Raw genomic sequence first — 13450 nt, 5'->3', positions numbered from 1 at the left:
TGGTAAACTTTTTTATATTGTACACAATGTGAAAGTTACTTGTTTCTAAGAAGCTAGACCATGGGTTGAGTAATTCCCCAGGTAGAATGATATGGTAGCTAATACCAGAATGGTGTAATCATAGTGGAGCCTTCTAAGACTTCTTGCTATGCTGACATTTTTATTGAGTTTTGATTCCATAGCACAAGTGCATTTTTTTCAGGATATGCTTTTCCCTGTCATTATGACGTTCAAAGTTAGGGCTTCCTTGGTGGCTTAGTCGGTAAAGTATCTGCCTGCAATGCCGGAGACTTGGATTCTATCCCTGGGTCGGGAAGATGCCCTGGAGAAGGAATGGCAGCCACTCCAGTATTCTTTCCTGGGAAATCCCACAGACAGAGGAGCCTGGTGGGCTACAGTCCCTAGGGTCACAAAAGTCAGACATTACTTAGCAGCTAAACCACCACCACCACCATGATGTTCAAAGTTAGTCTGGCCTGTAAACAGGTACATGTCTGGTGAGGGACACCCCAGTGGACCATTTACTCTATCAGCAGTAATGAGTGTGTCCCAGTGACATTTCCCACACTGCCTTGGAAGCGGGGGGTGCAAGAATGAGCAATTAAGGTGGGGTCCCCATCCTCAGGGGTTTACAGCTTTGGTCACAGAAAATCCAGGGCCCATACTCATGAGCTACACGTGGGAGTCTGAACTAGCACCATCCTTCTGAAGCACAATCTGTCCATCTGAATCAAAATCTGCAAATTGTTCATTCCTTTTTACCATGACAATTCTTCTATGCCAAGATAACCATCTGAGATATTAAAAAGGAACAAAACCCCTTGTATGTACAGAGGTGGGTATTTTTACATTAGACTTAAGAGCATAAAATTGAAAACAATCTTAATGTCCAGTAATAGGGAGTGTTTAAGTAACTTAGGTCATACCCACTTTATGGGATGGAAGGAAGTCATTAAAAAGACAGCATTGTATAAAGAGTTTCCAGAAATGTGGGATCTATTTAGGGCCCAATGTGAAATGAAAAATACAGGATTCAAAATTGTTTACACAGTAACATCACAGCTATGGAATACTTTTTCACATTGATTGTGGGGCTTTACAGCTTTTGAAATAGTTTCACATGCATTCCTTAATTTTGAGCTTCATGGTGGCCCTTCCATAGAAGCCATCCAGAGATGATTATTCCCATTCTAAATGTGAGGTGACTGAGGTTTGCTGAGGCTCATGCATCTAATAACCAAGCATTTCCCTTGCATTAGAAATGCAGAGAGTACAGGAGAATCATTATGAAAACTAGAAAACATGCCTTTTGTTTAGGCAAAGACTCGGAGTAGCCTGCCTCTTTCCTTCTCATCCTCTTTCTCCCCCTCCTGTATCTATGGTGAATTCCTCCCATCCCATCCTCTTCCTAGAGGATCGCCACTGATTGGGTGAAAGGAATACATTTCCACATTTGTCTTCCACTACTGCTTTTCCATAGCAAAGTTCTGCGCTTTTACTCAGATACTGCTGTGACCAGAAATGGTTTCTTGCTACAATATATGAAATATCCCTGCATAGGGACCCTCAGCGACAATTCCCTCTGACTCAGGCGCAGTGGCAAAAGCAATAAAGAGCAGGTGGAGATGGTGGCATAAGCAAGGTGGCATCTAACTCCTTGTACATGCAGCCCTTCCCCACCTCTCTGGTCTCTCCTGCATCAGCTGGCCCCAGTGTCTGATCTGTACCACACTGCTCTCTGGACTTAGGTCACATGTCCCACTGCCTTCAGCCCTTCCTCAAGCTTTCTTTCTGCCCTGTATTTCATTTCTGTGATCTTTCCCTTGAAAGAAACCCCTCCCTTCAAGATCAGTGAAAATGAAGCCTCAGGGAAAATGAAGTCCACGGCAGTATCAGCTGCTCCATCCTCAGGGTTCTCCAAACACTGTGTCACATCCTCTCAATATCTGGAACACACTGTATTCTGGTTTAGGGTTTTTTTTATTTAAATGTATTTCTTTTTTAATTAGAGGGTAGTTGCTTTACCATGTTGTGTTGGTTTCTGCCGCACACCAACACGAATCAGCCACGGGTACTGGACGTCCCCTCCCTCTCTGACCTCCCTCCCACCTCCCACCCCGTCCCAACCTTTTGGGTTGTCACAGCACTGGATTTGAGTTCCCCGCACTACACAGGACATTTCCACCGGCCGTCCACTTCCACACGTGGCAATGCATGTGTTCAATGCTGCCCTCAGTTCGCCCACCCTGGCCTTCCCTCTGTGTCTGCAAGTCTGTTCTCTACATCTGTGTCTCCGCTGCTGCCCTGCTGGCTTAATTTTATGATTCTGTCTTCCCCACAAGACTGTGAATGCTCAGGACTAAAGAAGATACAATTCCACTTAATCCTTACAGAAGCATCTTACATATAAGTTGTCTTAATCCCAATCGTTAGATGAGAAATAGGTGCAAAAACGTATGTAGGGTAAGATAGTAAGTGGCAGACCCATATTTGAACTCACATTGACTTAGGTGTCCCCAGCTCGTCCCATAATAGCCAACCAGGCCTTCCATAGCTGAATGAATGAATGAATGAGTGATTAATCAAAGATATTGCTTAACAGCATCTCCTCCCTGGGCACCCATGCTCACAGGTGGTCAGAACTCAGAGAAAGCCTGGCAGAAATGGATTCAACATCAACTCCTAGAGTCTGTAATTAGCCTCAGCTACAGTCTGTTTTCCCATGATTGCTACAACCAGAAAGGACTTTCCAGATTACCGAGGTCACTGTTCTTTTTTTATTATCCTGTAATCAGGCACTGATTTCCTTCTCAGCTCTCTTTCAGTCCTTCCGGTATTATCTACAGGTAAAGTCTCAAAGTGGTATTAACATGCCTCTTACAAGTAAACATTTGCCAATTTTCCTTTTTAACGAAGAGAGAACAAGTGTCGGGCACAGAGCCTTGGAAGAAAACAACACCGAGCTACAAGCTAGAAGCGCTGTTTTGTTTTCATTATACTCATTTTTACAGTTACCTTCTATTCATGGTGAACGATAATATTTTACCTTTTATATAGTGATTTAAGGTTCCCATTATAAATACACACATGAAGGGGAAAAAAGAGAGTCAATTTAAAGAAAAATATTGTATGAATAATAGTATAGGAGGTATGCAGATACAGAGCAAATCATGCACGTATAAAAGAAGTTGATTTTTGGAAATGCTGCTGCTGCTAAGTTGCTTCAGTCGTGTCCGACTCTGTGCTAGTTAAGTCCAACTACCTATTTTACAGATGCTCAGAAAGGGGAAGTGGTTGCCAGAAATCACCCAGCCAGCTTCTGGTTCAGTCTTCCCCACTCTCCTCTGCCATGCATCTCTCTCTCTAAAAGTTCTTTCTGTATTTATTTTGTGCCTAGGAAAGAAAATGCCAACCAAAGATGTTGATGTTGATCTTTTGATGGCAAGGGGCATGGGGGCTGGGGATGGGTAGTGGGGTGTGGTGGGTAGGGGCTATGTTCTGGATCCTCCCAGCAGTGAACAGGCACCCTGTCCTCTGGGCAGGGTCAGCAGGGTGGCAGGCATCTGAGTGGCATCAGGTCTCTCAGTGACTGAGCGAAACACAGGGGAAAACAGACCATTAGGAGAGGAACGCAGAGGAATGATCACAGCTTACAAAACACAGCGTTAATAAAGACCACAAAGATACACCTAAGAGAGGAAAATGAGTCTCTGCCTCTGTAAATAAATCCACGGCTTGCAAACAAAAACATGCCAGGAAAGCCAACTGCAAATGCACTCCTAGAAAAGGAGACCAGATGTCCCTGGAATCTTTTTAATTAAATTGTGAGTCAATTGCAAGCCAGAGGGTGGGGGTGCTGAGGGGAGTGGAATTTTGCTTTCTAAGACTGCCAGATGCAAAGTCCAATTTCCAGGATAATATATCCAGGGTGGAAGAGGCTTTCCAAAATTTAATTACATATTGCCTAGCAACTGAGAAGATGAACAGGAATAAAGTTGGGGGACCTGGGGTGATGTGTTAAAGATGTTGATGCCCCAGGTTGGAGAACGCGCATTGACAGCAGGCTGTGGTCAGGAGCTGCAGGAGGTAGGTAGCTTCAGTTACATGAATTATAAGTCTCATTCTGCTCCGTTTCCCCTGGGCTGACCAACCCAGCAACCTGGCAGAATTAGGGCTCCGCTTTCTTCATCTTTCACAATAGAAGCACCTTCTCTGTGTGTAAAAAGTAATACGTACTGTAAAAAATTCAACAGTATAGAAATCTACAAGGCAGCAAGTGAAACCTCTCCGTCTGACTAGAGCCACTCTTAACTATCTTGGTGCATCTTTCCAGGATTTTCCATTCAGGGTTCATTTTCCTTTTTTTGCCTAAGTGAGCTATTATTACATAATTTTTTTAATGTTTTATTTTATATTAGAGTACAGTTGATTAAAAATGTTGTGTTAGTTTCATGTGTACAGCAAAGTGATTCAGTTCTTCATATACATGCACATATTCTTTTAAATTGTCACATAATATTGAGCAGAGTTCCCTGTGCTCTACAGTAGGTCCTTCTTGGTTATCCATTTTCAATATAGCAGAGTATACCTGTCAATCCCAAACTCCCTTGGGATTGATACATATACACTTATTGGTACTATGTATAAAATAGATAGCTAATGAGACTATATAGCATAGGGAACTCTACTTAATGCACTGTAGCGACCTGAGTGTAAAGAAGTCCAAAAGGGATGGGGTATATGAATATGTATGGCTGATTCATTTTGCTATACAGTAGAAACTAACACAGCATTGTAAAGCAACTACACTCTAATAAAAATTAATAAAAAATATGTAGTTTCATAATCTACTTTCGTCTAAGAGATGGCGGATTTCTTAAACTTTTGTATTTTATTGAAATAGAATATATAGCCTGCCAGGCTCCTCTATCCATGGAATTCTCTAGGCAAGAACACTGGAGTGGGTTGCCATACCCTTCTCCGAGAAAATACAGAAAAGCCCACAAATAATGCAACCACCATTGAGAACAATACACAGACCATTGTAACCCTTTATCCTTCCCATCCAGTTTTCTCATAACCCCTGCTAATCACTACCCCATCCCTTCTCTCCAAGCATATTCATTCCCCTGACTTCAAATATACATTAGTTTTAGCTGATTTTGAACTTCACATGGAAGGAGTCGTACACTATGGATTCTTCAGTGTTGGCTTATTTGCCCAGCATTTTGTAAGACGCATTTACGTAGCTGGGTGTTTGTTATTGTTCAGTCACTCAGTTGTGCCCAACTCTTTGTGACCCCATGGACTGCAGCACGCCAGGCTTCTCTGTCCATCACCATCTCCCGGAGCTTGCTCAAACTCATGCCCATTGAGTCAGTGATGTCATCCAACCATCTTGTCCTCTGTCACCCCCTTCTCCTCCTGCCCTCAGTCTTTCCCAGTATCAGGGTCTCTTCCAGAGAGTCGGCTCTTCACATCAGGTGGTCAAAGTATTGGAGCTTCAGCATCAGTCCTTCCAAGGAACATTCAGGGTTGGTTTCCTTTAGGATTGACTGGTTTGATCTACAGTTCAGTGTAGCTGTCCTTCCTTTTTATTTGTATAGTGCTCCAATGTATAATTACATAATAATTGATTTATCCATTCCAATGCTGATGAACTTCTAGGCCGTCTCCAGTTTGGGGCCATTACATATAGAAGTGCTTTGTGCATTCCTTTTGGTACACGTATAAAGATCTTTCTCAGGTAAATACCTAGGAGTGAAATTGCCACCTTTCTGTACCAATGTACACATCCCACATCAGTTTATGAAAGTTCCTAAATTCATCATTTTTAATGTCTGCTTCATGTTTTCATGTATGGATAGCTCCATAGTGTTCTATTGATGGAATTTTTGGTTGTTGCCAAATGTATTATACATATATGTCTTTTTAAAAAACAATGTTTCCATGAAAATGCTTCTGCATTTATCTTTGACTACTTACATGATTATTCCTTAGGATGAATTCCTAGGAGCAAGATTTTTGGGATCAAAAAGTATATGTATTTTAAATTTCCATCTATCCAGGTTTCCTGAGTTTTCTTTCTAATTTCTTGTGATCCCATATTTCTTTTGGCTGCTCCTGAATTTCATCTTTCTGTTTGCTTCTTTGAACACTCTCCAGTTACCAACTGTTCCATAAAAGGTGGGCTCCAGAAATGATCTCTGCACTTCTTGGGGCAGGCCTGAATGAACTGGGTGGAAAGATGAGGTCTAGAAATGCCATGGACCTAGACATGGAGTTCAGTTCAATTCAGTTGCTCAGTCATGTCCGACATGGAGATCACGGTTCACAAAATCTATTCCAAGTCTTAAGAAAGAGTTGGTCACTGAAATGTGCTTCTTGAATTTTGTCTGATCCTCCCATTACCTTAGAGTAGCAACCTTGGACCCAAAGAACATTGTTCATTTGGATCCCAGTGATTTCTGGATGTGTGGTCCTTAGGACACATCTGTCATGTGGGAAGAAAAGAATCCATCAAGTGAATACTGACATTCAGACATTTATTGAGAGCATTATGTGCCAGCTACTATTCTAGACCTTGGTTATCTGAAGACAATTAGTATCTAGGAGACAGAGGTTTAGGGCAAAAATTCTGCAATGAAGATATGACATGTTACATGAGCAGAGAAGGGGCAACAAACACTTAAAGAGGGACAGAAAAGGCTTAATGGAAAATTCATGTATTTGCTGCTCTGTCTGGGTTAGTTTGGCTGAGGATTAACCACTTTTAAGAGAGAGATGAATTTGTCAACGATTCATATTTCCTGTTCCCCTCCAACACACCAGGACCTACAGGATGATGTTTTATTTAGGCTATTTCTGTCAATTTTTACAATAACCTTATAGACTGATCATTCTCCCCATTCCTCAGAGGACGAACTTAAGGCTCAAAGAGAATAAAGTGAACGTGCCAAGGTTGCAGAGCTAGTCACAAGGAAAAGGAAGATGAGAAACCATCACTGTCAGATTCCCAAGACCAAGCTCTTTTAGCATCTGTGGGACATTTTAACAAAGGGCCAAGCAAAAGCCCAATTAGAAAGGTTTTGAGATTGATTGTGAAGGCAGGCAACAGGACACAGGGAAGGAGTACTGGTCTCCTGAGGAGCTGAGGTTCCACTGGGGAGATGGCTCTTGGAGGGCGAACACAGTGGTTTTTGGACCCTCATGGACAGATGAGCAGCACGCATCACTTGCTCCAGAAAGAAGCCACAGAACTTGCTTCCCTGTGCTCACCTCTGCATCCTCAGACTCGGGGATCCCCGTGAGCAGCACGCTGATAAGGCAGACGGGAACATGCAAAGAGGGATTCAAATGCCCCAGCTGCACCAGAGCTCTGGCATGGTCAGCACCTTCTGAAAGCAGTCCAGGGACATGGGATTTAGGGAGAACGACATTAATGGTTCCTTCCCAAGAAGACTTAAATAAGGCACAAAGCTGAGACTTGAACTCACATCTCCAGGTTCATGGTTTCCATGTGAGAAAGTTGTTCTACTATAAGGCACTGATGCTGTTTGCTCTTAGCAAGAGCTAGGAACACTTTTTCTCTGTGCTATGAAAGTACTATTAGTAGTCATACATTTATATACTAATTAAATTTTATTTATTCACTTATTTATCTATTTGACAATATTTAAAGCAGGGGACAGCAATTTATTTATTTATGTGAATGTTGATACAGTTACTAGTTCAACCTTATGAGCCTTGTAGTCTCTATAACTACTCAACTCTGCCACTGTATCATCGTGGAAGCAGCCTTATAATATGTAAACGAATGGGTATTTTCTGTTCCAATAAAACTTTATTTACAAAAACAAATGACATGGGACATGGGGTAGCCACTGGCAAAATAAAGTGAGACCCCATCCTCACACTGAATAAAAAAATTAACTCAAAATAGATTAAAGACGTAAATGTAAAGGCTGAATAAATAAAGGCAAAATCTTTATGACCTTAAATCACACAATGGTTTTCAGTTATGGCACCAAATATGCAAACAAAAAAAGAAGATAAATCAGACTTTATCAAAATGCTTTTTTTTATGTTGCAAAGAACACTATCAAGAAAGTGAAAAGAATTCACAAGATATAAGAATATATTTGCAAACCATATACCTGGTAAGGGTATCATATTCCAAATATGTAAAGAACTCATACAATGCAGCAGACCTGGGCTCAATCCCTGGGTTGGGAAGATCCCCTGGAGAAGGGATAGGCTACCCACTCCAGTATTCTGACCTGGAGAAGTCCATGTACTGTATAGTCCATGGGGTCGCAAAGAGTTGGACACGACTGAGCGACTTTCATACAACATAATTATAAAAAGACAAGTCACCCAATTAAAGAATGAACAAAGAATCTGAAGAGACATTTCTTCTTAGAAGATATATAAATGGTTGATAAGCACATGGAAGGATGCTTGAGATCATGAGCCATTAGGGAAACGCAAATCAAAACCCACAAGGAGATACAGCTCCACAGAGAGCTGGCTCTAATAAAGCAGACAAAGAAGAGTGAGGGCTGGTGAGGGTGTGACACCATCTCTCGTCCCATCTGATGAAACTCTCACACCCTGCTGGTGAGAATGAAAAATGGTGCAGTCATTTGGGAAAACATTGATGCTTTATCAAAAGGTTACACATAGAGTTATCACATAACCCAGAAACTCCATTTCTAAATACATATCCAAGACAAATAAAGACATATTTCTATATAAAACTTGTACACAGATGTTCTTAATAGAATTATTCATGATTACCAAAAACTGGAGACAACCCAAATGTCCCTCAGCTAATGAACATAAAATGTGGTCTACCTGGACAATGGAATACTGTGTGTGTTAGTCCTTTAGTTGTATCTGACTCTTTGTGACCTCATGGACTGTAGCCTACCAGGTTCATCTGTCCATGGGATTCTCCAGGCCAGAATACTGGAGTGGGTAGCTGTTCCCTTCTCCAGGGGATCTTCCTAACCCAGGGATGAGACTCAGGTTTCCTGCATTGCAGGCGGATTCTTTATCATCTGAGCCACCAGGGAAGCCCTCAGTTCAGTTCAGTCACTCAGTCATGTCCGACCCTTTGTGACCCCATGAACCACAGTACGCCAGGCCTCCCTGTCCATCACCAACTCCCGGAGTCCACCCAAACCCATGTCCATTGTGTCGGTGATGCCATCCAACTCTCTCATCCTTTGTTGCCCCCTTCTCCTCCTGCCCTCAATCTTTCCCAGCTCCAGGGTCTTTTCAAATGAGTCAGCTCTCCGCATCAGGTGGCCAAAGTATTGGAGTTTCAGCTTCAACATCAGTCCCTCCAATGAAAACCTGGGACTGATCTCCTTTAGGAGGGACAGGTTGGATCCCCTTGCAGTCCAAGGGACTCTCAAGAGTCTTCTCCAACACCACAGTTCAAAATCATCAATTCTTCAGCACTCAGCCTTCTTTATAGTCCAAATCTCACATCCATACATGACCACTGGAGAAACCATAACCTTGACTAGACGGACCTTTGTTGGCAAAGTAACGTCTCTGCTTTTTAATATGCTGTCTAGGTTGGTCATAACTTTCCTTCCAAGGAGTAAGCGTCTTTTAATTTCATGGCTGCAGTCACCATCTGCAGTGATTTTGGAGCCCCCCAAAATAAAGTCAGCCACTGTTTCCACTGTTTCCCCATCTGTTTCCCATGAAGTGATGTGACCAGATGCCATGGTCTTAATTTTCTGAACGTTGAGTTTTAAACCAACTTTTTCACTCTCCTCTTTCACTTTCATGAAGAGCTTTTTTAGTTCCTCTTCACTTTCTGCCATAAGGGTGGTGTCATCTGCATGTCTGAGGTTATTGATATTTCTCCCGGCAATCTTGATTCCAGCTTGTGCTTCTTCTAGCCCAGCGTTTCTCATGATGTACTCTGTATAGAAGTTAAATAAGCAGGGTGACAATATACAGCCTTGACGTACTCCTTTCCCTATTTGGAACCAGTCTGCTGTTCCATGTCCAGTTCTAACTGTTGCTACCTGACCTGCATACAGATTTGTCAAGAGGCAGGTCAGGTGGTCTGATATTCCCATCTCTTTCAGAATTTTCCACAGTTTATTGTGATGCACATAGTCAAAGGCTTTGGCATAGTCAATAAAGCAGAAATAGATGTTTTTCTGGAACTCTCTTCCTTTTTCCATGATCCAGCAGATGTTGGCAATTTGATCTCTAGTTCCTCTGCCTTTTCTAAAACCAGCTTGAACATCTGGAAGTTCACAGTTTTTGTATTGCTGAAGCCTGGCTTGGAGACTTTTGAGCATTACTTTATTAGTGTGTGACATGAGTGCAATTGTGCAGTAGTTTGAGCATTTTTTGGAATTACCTTTCTTTGGGATTGGATGCTCAGACACAAATAGGAATGAAGTACAAATACATGTTATAACATAGATGTTCCTTGAAATCGACATGCTAAGTGAAAGAATCCAGGTATATCGTATGATTCTGTTCATATGAAATGTCAGGATTAGGCAAATCTATGAAGATGCCATGCAGATTAGTGGTCGCCTAGAGCTACAGGTGAGGGGCTGTGGGGATGCCGTTGTTAACAGCGCATCCCTGGAGCTGGGCCCTCCTGGATTTAATCCCAGCCATGCTGCCCTCCAGCTGTATGACTCTGAGCATGCTACTGATGGCCTGGTTGTGCCTCAGTTCCCTCCTCTCTAAATGATCAGGACTATACCTATGTTTCCCATGTGGTGCTAGTGGAAAAGAACGTACCTGCCAACACAGGAGACATGAGACTCAGGTTGGATCCCTGGGTTGGGAAGATCCCCTGGAGGAGGGCATGGCAACCCACTCCAGTATTCTTGTCTGGAGAATCCCATGGACAGAGGAGCCTGGCGGGCTACAGTCCAGTAGGGTGCAAAGAGTTGGACACAACTGAAGCGACTTAGCAAGCACACATACCTATGTCACTGTGAGATGCAGTGAGCCAACACATGCAGTGTTCTCAGAGCAGCACTGTCGCTGTGTTTTGAGAATCAGGGCTGGCCCTCACCAAAGGGGGTTGGGGGAGGCACCATGCCTCGTGGTTGATGAGTCCCTGAGGAGTCCCTGCCCCTGCTGGGCTGCTTTTCCTCCAGTGTGAGCCGTGGGAGTCCATGATCAAGTGCAGTGACAGTCCCCGCCTCTCCCACCCAGGCTCCCTTCAGGCTCTCCCAGATACATCCCAGGCCTGGGGCTCAAGGTGACTTCTAAACACACGCCCTGGGAGGACTGAGCTCCCTGGGGTCCTGGCAGGAGGGCCTCCAGGGATGAGATGCTTCCTGAGGTCGGGGGACTCTGTCAGCTCAGCTGGCAGCTGGGAGGGGCCAGGGTCAGGCTGCAGCAAGTCACCACCTTGGGATAATTAAAAGCGCACTTCACATGGCAACTATTCTGGGCAACACTTGAAGAAAGAACACTGGTCGATGCTAATTGACTGCAGCAAGGCAGCAGAGTGCCCAGTCACATCCCTTCCAGTATCTCCCCAGTGCTAACCCAGCCTCCTTCCTGCCTGCTGAGGCTGACCTGCTGACTTTCCCAGTTTCTAGGATGGACGATATGGGAGCAGACCCCGTCGGCAGGAAGGAGCTGGGAAGGGGGCAGGGGTGTGTGGTGATGCTTCTCCCTGTTGCACACTTGTCTCATTCAGGATTAGGACAGGTCCACCTCCCACCCCTTCCAGAGGTGTTATCTCACAGGTCCACCTCCCACCAGTCTAGAGGTGTTATCTCACAAGGCAGCCTTCTCAGTAAGCTAGGAGCTTCTGTGTTCTCAGAGCCCTCAGAGGGAGAGGACTCAGCTGCCTGAATGATGGGGGAAGGGGAAAGATGGCCACAGGAAAGAGGGAGGCTAATGAATTATGCATGGCTGGAGGTGATGGTAAACATCCCTGGATGGCTCTGATGAGCTGATGGCAGACAGGCTGGCGGCAAGGGAGAGCGGGACGCTGAGTCACAGCAAAGGGGGTGATTAGTCTGTCAGCCGTACCCACCTCTGGGTGTGGTGTGGTATGGGGGCTGAGTCACATTCTGCAGGAAGAGAGTGAGGCACGTGGACCCCAGAAGGATCAGGGAGGGAGCATATGTTTTTGATGAGCGATGCTGTTTGGAGATCCCTCCTCCCCTCCTACCTTCAGGCTTAGTCCCCCTCCCCAGCATCCCTAGAAATTATCCACCCTGGACCAGCCAGCCAGATCTCAGCCGGAAGAGATAGGACTCCTCTCTCCTCAGCCAGGAGGGGATGCAGGTAGTCTTCCATTGCTTCTTGTGTGTCTGACTTCTCTCATGGGTGGCCTTGAAGCCCAGCCTGGGAAATTTTGGAGTTGGGCCTGAAGTCAGGAGTGGGACTGATTGACAGCATATCACGGAGCACCAAGCCATGGAGACCGGAGATGGAGGGAAGCCTAGACCCCACAGACAGCTGGAACCAAGGGTCAGTCTGAGCGGGCCTGGCAGGGAGATACGAAGGGAGATAAGAATGCAACCAGAGACACCAATGGAAGGGTGGATGGATGGGTTCACTCATTCATTCATTAACTGGCACAAACTTATTGAGCACTGCTACATAATAGGCACATACCACTCACCTAGAGCCAGCCATCCTGGAATGTGAAGTCAAGTGGGCCTTAGGAAGAATCACTATGAATAAAGCTAGTGGAGGTGATGGAATTCCAGTTGAGCTATTTCAAATCCTGAAAGATGATGCTGTGAAAGTGCTAAACTCAATGCTAGCTAATTTGGAAAACTCAGCAGTGGCCACAGGACTGGAAAAGGTCAGTTTTCATTCCAATCCCAAAGAAAAGCAATGCCAAAGAATGCTCAAACTACCACACGATTGCACTCATCTCACACACTAGTAAAGTAATGCTCAAAATTATCCAAGCCAGGCTTCAATAGTACGTGAACTGAGAACTTCCAGATGTTCAAACTGGATTTAGAAAAGGCAGAGGAACCAGAGATCAAATTGCCAACATCTGCTGGATCATCGAAAAAGCAAGAGATTTTCAGAAAAACATCTATTTCTGCTTTACTGACTATGCCAGAGCTTTTGACTATGTGGATCACAACAAACTGTGGAAAATTCTTAAAGAGATGTGAATACCAGACCACCTGACCTGCCTCTTGAGAAATCTGTATGGAGATCAGGAAGCAACAGTTAGAACTGGACATGGAACAACAGACTGGTTCCAAATAGGGAAAGGAGTACGTCAAGGCTGTATATTGTCACCTTGCTTATTTAACTTATATGTAGAGTACATCATGAAAAATGCTGGGCTGGATGAAGCACAAGCTGGAGTCAAGATTGCTGGAAGAAATATCAATAACGTCAGATATGCAGATGACACCGCCCTTATGGCAGAAAGTGAAGAACCAAAATGCTTCTTGATGAAAGTGAA

This window comes from Bos indicus, chromosome 19, assembly GCF_029378745.1.
Source record: "Bos indicus isolate NIAB-ARS_2022 breed Sahiwal x Tharparkar chromosome 19, NIAB-ARS_B.indTharparkar_mat_pri_1.0, whole genome shotgun sequence".
NCBI classification, from domain to species: Eukaryota; Metazoa; Chordata; class Mammalia; order Artiodactyla; family Bovidae; genus Bos; species Bos indicus.
The sequence above is the reverse complement of the archived record's forward strand: the minus strand, read 5'-3'. Positions refer to the sequence as shown.